Source organism: Echinops telfairi, unplaced genomic scaffold, assembly GCF_000313985.2.
Source record: "Echinops telfairi isolate 266 unplaced genomic scaffold, ASM31398v2 ScPeMD7_7424;HRSCAF=8462, whole genome shotgun sequence".
NCBI classification, from domain to species: domain Eukaryota; kingdom Metazoa; phylum Chordata; class Mammalia; order Afrosoricida; family Tenrecidae; genus Echinops; species Echinops telfairi.
The window spans coordinates 62,207,027-62,214,476 of record NW_022111324.1 but is presented as its reverse complement, the minus strand read 5'-3'; the positions used below and the strand labels follow the sequence as shown (position 1 = coordinate 62,214,476).

General features: G+C 46.9%; 1 pseudogene; it reads right to left on the bottom strand.

The window, feature by feature from the left end:
- Positions 1 to 5,532: 5,532 nt before the first annotated feature.
- Positions 5,533 to 6,171, bottom strand: LOC101662950 (annotated as a pseudogene).
- Positions 6,172 to 7,450: the final 1,279 nt, after the last annotated feature.

Sequence of the window (7,450 nt, the reverse complement as noted above, 5' to 3'; positions counted from 1 at the left end):
TTACACACAAAAATTAGATTAATCATTATGTCATCAAACTACTACTGGGTCAGATGGGTATACAAACAGAACTCACCTTCAGAAATAATTCACATGGAAAAGAAAGAACCCCCCGTTGAATACCGCATTTAACATGTAAGCCATCTCCTTCACCATCATTTGTTTTTCTCATCGTCAGCAACTTATAAAAAGAGAAATATGCCTTCATTGAAACATGCATTTCTCATTTCAGTTTCTTTCTGAATTTGATGTACTTCGGCACTACCAGATTTGGCTGGAAAAGGAAATTTAAAACCGAAAATGGCAGGACTTCAGAGGTTGTGTCCCATTTTGAAGACAGGATCAAAGTGACAGCACTCTAGTTAGCAATGCTGGGTGAACTATGAGGTAGAGTTTTCCGTTTTGTTTTGTTTTTCAGTCTTTCTTTTGGAAAAGGCACCTTCCTGTATCAGTCGGGATTTTTAGGTGCTAGCACAGTAGTGGGGGCGGGGAGGGTGGAGGGGGCTTGTTGGTTTGTTGATATGAGTAACTCAAAGGATTCCTAACTGCTGACAATCTTCCAAGGACGAGGTCCAGAACCACACTGCAGTTACTCCAGTGAGGACATTGATGCAATTCCACCAGGAGCCCTTCGCTCAGCTGGGGCCGCCCCGGAAGTCTGCTCGTGCTTCCATCCTGAGCTGCTTCCGGTATCGCAGGTGGGAGTTGCCCACCCTGCTTCCTTTGGTGTCGCTGGCTCCAGAGGCCTTACTTAGAGCCCATTTGTTTCTCTTTCTTTGATGTACCTAAAAAATGTAAGTCTCTTGCCTTCCATCACACTTTCAATTTCCTACTTTTATAAACATATTAACTGGGTTTCTATTATATTCTCTGGTGATGTTAGACGTCTCTGCAGCATTGGGGGTTTTTCCCTGTTGCTTCTAGTGACGGTATCTTATGCCGTGTAACTTTTGACTGTTTGCTTATGTACCTTGAGCTAGACTTGGGGGAATATTAAGGCCTAGGATAAAGGTTCCCCCTGAGATTGTCTGCTTCAGCCAGGTGCACCATGGGCAATAAATGACAAGATCATTTTAGCTAAATCCTCAATAACAATATTCTACACATAGCTACATAGATCACGAGGGAAGAAAAATGAAAAGATACTCACAAATACATACTATATATATTTGACAGAATATGTTTGCCTATCTATTTGCTTGTGCTGCAGCTATCTATACCCATCAATATAGGAAAGCATACAGGAGGGAAAGTTATGGAAACCTCCCCAAATACCTTGGGGGGGCTGAACCCCCAGGTGACACAAGACCAGAGCCTGAGAGGGGACACTAATATCAATTGGCATGACATAATCCACAAAGGCGTGTTGTATATCCTACTTTGGTGAGTAGCATCTTAAAGGGGAGTCTTACAAGCTTGTCTGCAGCCAGCTAAGGTGACACGATTGGTTGTCCCCTGTTCAGAGGCAAGAAGCAGGAAGAAACAGTGAAGACACATAGAAACAATTAGTTCAATGGACCACGCAAAATTATCCTCCACAAACCTGAGTCCAGAAGAATTAGATGGTCCCTAGTTACTATTACCAACCACTCTTAGAGATCGCATTAGATGGTCCTGGTTATAGTGAGAGAAAAACTTAAAGTAAGACTCATAATCATTTAAAAACAAAAAAAGGCAAAATTACCTGCCTGAGAGAGACTGGTGAAACCCTTAAGATTATGGCCCTTTGTCACTTTTCAGTCTTGGAACTCAACTCACTCCCAGGGCTCAGTTTTCAGCTAGATAATAGACAAATCTGTGACACAAAGGAAGTTTGTACACCAATCATTTGCAATCAGAAGGGCAGCATTTGCCCAAAGACAAAGTTCCGAGGGTAGAATGGGTTATGGAAGATGGAAGGCTAGAAACAGGAATCACATGAAAAACAGGACAAGTAATGTTACATTGTGGGCATTGCAATCAGTGATCAGAAACAAAATGTGTATGAATTGCTAAATGGAAAATGTGTCTGCTCTGTAAACCTTCACCCAATTCACAATAAAATCTTTTTAAAATTAGGTTGAAATCATCAGCATAAGCCTGATTTTTATTTTGTAACCATACCCCAAACCAGAACTTACTGCTTGGACGTTGATTCCATCTCATGGTGACCCTACTGAAAAGAACAATCCTTCCCCATGTGTCCCCAAGGCTGTACATAATGACAGAAGCACACTGCCACATTTTCCTCTCCCTGAGTTCAAACTGCTGACCTTCTGGGCTAGCAGTTGGGCATTTTACCCACTGCACCAGCATGACTCCTTGTGTAAAGAAGAAAATCAAACCAAACTCACCAGGATAGAGTCAATTCCAACTAAAGCATGCCCTATCGGACAAAGTAGAACTGCACCATAGGCTTTCCAAGGTTATAAATCTGTATACAGAAGCAGACTCCCTCAGCCTTGATTCAAAGAGCCGCTGACAGGTTTGAACTGCCCACCTTCTGGTTAGCACCCATTAAATCATTGTGCCAAGAGGACGCTTTCTGTAAACATTTATTTCTTGTTTATGCAATACTAAGAGAGTAGAAGCATTTTCACGTATCTTGGTCTAAGTTTGTGTGTTTTTGAGTCTCTCTTGTGTGTCACAATAAAATTTAAGTCAGTGATTATTTGACTTTTCTTCCTTTTATAACCATTCAAACCAGTGTTTGGGTCCAATGGGTAAGAACTCTGGAGGATTTGTAAGGCTATGACCCTTGCCTGTTTTGTATACTATATGTAGTTGCACATCAAAACAGTGACAAAATCCAAGTAAGCCCCCTAGCATGTGTTCTTTCTCCTTCTCCTCCTCCTCTTCTCCTACTTATCTTTCTTCCTTGCCTCCCTGCTGCTTCTCTAGTGTAAAATCTTATATAAAATGACTAGACATTTGTCCGTGCCATCTCATCTTCACACTCCTTCACGGCCCTATTAAATAAGGAAAGAAGGTTTTCTTTTTCTGTTGCTTAAATGCTGGGGTTCTAATACACAATTTCCAATAATTTATAGATTATTAATTTTGCAACAGAGTAACTATAACTGCTGAATAGATGTAGCTCTGTCATTGATGTTGTTATAGATAGCTCTGGCTCATGAAAACCATAAGCCTAATACCCACACGAAACCCACTGTCATTGAGTCAATTCTAACCAATACTAACTGTATACAGGGTTTCCTAAACTATAAATCTTTATTGGAGCCAATGGTCTCAACTTTCTCTAATGGAGTTGCTGGTGGGTTTGAACCACCAACCTTGCAGATAGCAGCCCAAATGCCTAACCCTTGATGTCATCAAGGCTCACTTAAGCATAAGTGTCTCTATTTTTCTTCTCCTTTATATTCAGGTAGAAACTAAAGGAGAAACTTCCTTTAAAGAGATCTATAATGAGAAATTTTTTAATGATTCAAAAGTTCTACCCTGTGCTATAGGGTTGTTATGAGCAGGAATCAACATGATGGCCTTTAGTCTTTTTCATGAGACATGGTAGGTGTTACAAAGTGCAAAGGAACAGCTTCCGAGTGCTCCAGGAGGCCATTAGAACTACAAAGAACAAATCAGGCTAGATGTCCGCGGCCTTCAGGTTAAATGAATATTCAGAAAGGATGAGATTTAACAAAGCCAGTGAGGGTGGGATGGGAAAGGGGAATTGCATTGTGAAAGGGTAGTTGAAATAGAGGAAGAACTGGCCGGGGAAGAGGGACAACCCCAGGGGGGTGCTCTGCACTCAAAGTGCATGCTTGACACAGGGACCAGAACTTCCCTGGATCGAGGCGGGAAGAACATGCCCTTTAAACTCTCAGGGACACTCATTCAGTTGCCACCGTTGCAAGCTTTCCTATTTACAAGGCACTTCACAAGACCATGTTGGAGAAAGGTTTTCAACGCCTTCAGAAGACCATTAACATCAAACCGGAGATGGAGCAGACAGAAGAGGAGTGAGGGCTTCCATCTAGCCAATGGCTGTCGCCTCACTTTGCTGAAGTCCTTTTCTAGGATTCTGCTGGGATGGTTTTTAACTAAGGCTACTCAACAGATATGCTGCTATCAGAAAGATAGTTAAAGCCCTCAGCAGTTCATCAAAAGGCCAGCAGTTTGAACCCACCAACCAGTCTGCAGGAGGAAGATGATGCATTCTGCTTCTGAAAAGATTTGCAGCCTTGGCACCTGAACGGGACGATTCCACCCTGTCCTATGGCAGCCCCATAAGTCCAAATTGACTTTATGGCAGTGGGGTTGGCTTTTGGGGGGACTTATCAGAATTATTGAAAGGCAGAATGATAGATAGTAAAAACATGAGTATGATTCTTATTAGTATTAAACTTTATCATGTTTTTCTACTTAATATTAAGGGAACTAGTCTAGATGCTTCATAATTCTATTTCCTACTTCTGTGACTTCAGGTAAATAAGATACTTTTCTATGACTAGATTTCTGCATCTAAAAATGAGAATAACAGTACAAAGGTTCATGGTTATTGGGAAAATGACATTCATGCATTTACAGTACTTATAACAACTACTAGAAAAACATAAATCTCAATTAAATCCTTTCTGATCATCTATATCAGGGGTCCTCAAACTTTTTAAACAGGGGGCCAGTTCACTGTCCCTCAGACCTGTTGGAGGGCCGGACTATAGTTTAAAAAAAAACTATGAACAAATTCCTATGCACATTGCACATATCTTTTTGTTTTGAGAGGTGAAGGCAACAAGGAGTTTATTCAGACCCCATCCAGAGAGGTGCTCACTCACAAAGCAACACCAAACCCAATGCCAAGGGTGCATTCAGACTCCCTGTGACCCCACATAAAGTTCTGAGACGCTCTGCATGGAAGACCGCCACATCTTTCTCCCGCTCTCTCAGCGGTAGACCTGCATCACTTAGACTCGTGGGAACAGAGGGTGAGATCACACAGGCCAAGTATTTCATTCAAAATGAGAACGCCGACAAGGCCTGGCTGCTTGCACCCACCTGACTGATGTCTTCTCTCCTCGCAGACGCCGGGGGGCTGGGCTTGGGAGGGGGAAGCCAGGATTTTCAGGAGACATGGGTCAGAGCCTAAGAAACAACAAAAGCCTCCCACTGAGGCATGCTTCTGAAATGTGGCGGGACCTGGCTCCGAGCTGACCTCGCTGACAATCATCCTTGCTGCTGTTGCCACCGCGGGTGCCCATGGGTTTGAGAAGGCGATGCGGGCAGTGTGCAGAGCAGACCCCCCCCTCACTGCCCTGGCCCCAGCTGTTGTCTGGGGTGGGTTGGCAGGTCAGAAAGGGGAGAAGTGAGTGGAACAAGGGGGTGGGCTCGCCACAGGACAGAATCAGTCATGACCCTGCTCTGGGCCCAGGCTGCACTGTGATTGTGGATCCCTGGCCCGTCCATTTGTCCTGTGTGGGGCAGCACATCAGAGCTGGTGCAGGCTGAGCTGGGGGAAGAGGCCGCACTTCATCCGACTGTGCCAGGCCTCTGTCCTCCCTCCCCACCTTCTAGGGCAGCCCCTCTCTAGAGAGAGGGTCAGAGGGGCCAGGCAGTGCTGAGCTCCTTCTCCAGGCCCTGGATAGACTGGTCATTGAGGAAGAGCAGCTGACCATTGGGCAGGAAGTGGGTGAGGATGGCCTCGATGCAGTCCGCCCGTAGCAGAAGGTTGGTGCCAGGGGCCAGCAGGCGGAGGTGGTCAGAGAGGAGGCGTGCTAGCAGCCGAAGGGTACGCTCAGCCAGAGGCAGGTTCTCATTGGCATCCACGACCAGCACGAAGCCGAAGGAGAGCACGCCCAGCCACACCACCGTTGGGGCTCCCGGAAAGGGTCCCCTGCTGCCAGGCGGAAGGCCCCATGTGGGGCATCATGCAGGGACGTTGGTTCTTCTGAGGAGGACGGAGGCTGCAGGTCCACCGATGAACGGCCGGACGCCTGCTGCTGCTGCTGCTGCTGCTGCTGCTGCTGCTGCTGCTGCAGGCACATAAGGCTCCGCCTGTCTGGCAACAGCCAAGATCTGCTCCTTGTGGAGGAGTCTGTCCCTCTCGGCCCCTTTGGCCTTGGGTCATCAGGTGACTGACTTCTCGGCACCGAAGACAGGAGGAGTAGAGCACTTGGCAAAAACCTGTGTCCTCGTCATTCGGGCCCGCAGGGTGTGGATGAGGAAGGAATGAACCATGGGTCTCAGGCAAGGGCCTTCCCCATGAGACGGTGGACTTCCAGGAACAGGCCGTTCCCCCTGGCAGCGGAGTGAGCAATGACAGCTGTGCGGCCCTCGGCGCCTGCGCACGCTGCTTTGGGCATGCGCACCAGCCTGTGTGCGCACAGTGGGTTGGGCGGTCGGTCTCAAGGGTGGCGGGGGTTGCGTGGAACTTATTTCCGACGGCTGACCATAGGCCGTGGGCAACATTCACCATCGAATCGCAGACCCCAGCCCTGAGCCCGTGGGGTGGGGCCGCGCTGGTCACTTGCAGAAAGGGTACGCAGATGGCCCGCTTGAAGTCTTCGCCGACTCTCGGCGGCCGCGAGGGGGCGCAGCGGCCCGACGGCAATCCGGCGCAGGCGCTTTGCGGAACTTTCCTCCCAGTGGCGGTGTCGTCATCAGCCGGCTAGGTGCGGATTGGCGGAGATGCCTCCCAGCCTTGTGGGCCTGCGGGTGGACACTGGGCACGAGGAGCCCGGGCAGCTATACAGGGTGTGGGGCTGAGTTTTCCAGCTAGCCGATTAGTAGGCGGACCCTGGCTCTTTGCCCCTAGGCTCCAGTGAAGGTCCACAGAGTTAGTGGCACATATCTTATTTTGAAGTAAAAAACAAAATGGGGCAAAAACACCCGGCGGGTCGCATGTGGCCTGCGGGCCGTAGTTTGAGGACCCCTGATCTATATCTTCAGTATTATGATTATGAATCCAGGATACGTTGAATCTGGAATCAAAACAAATATGACTAGCATTAGGGTTAACATTTTTTTAATTTAGAAAAGAAAAGAAATAGAAGAAACAGCTGAGCGAAAGTTCAATCAAGCAATTACTTTTCAGATACTACCAGGTATAGGGAAGTCCTAATGGCATAGGGGTTCCCAGGTGGGCTGCTAACCACAAGGTCACAGTTCAAACCTGCTGGCCACTCTGAGGGAGAAAGGTGGGGCTTTGTGCTCGGCAAAGATTGCAAGCCTCAGAAACCCACAGTGGCAGTCGTTTGCTGTCCTGTACTGTTACTGTGAGTCAGATCCACTCAAAGGCAGTGATTTCTTTATAGAGTACAGATTTAGAAAATAAAATCCTCACCCAATAAAGCAAATAGGACAGAACACAAAATCCAGATTTACAGCTAGTGGAAGAAACAAAGTACTTAATTTTTAAAACCTAAAGCAAGCAACAACAACAAAGCCGAGAGGGTGGGTAGCAAAAACTGGAGCTAAACGGCTTACAGGTAAATGAGCCTAAAAAAGGGAACCGTTT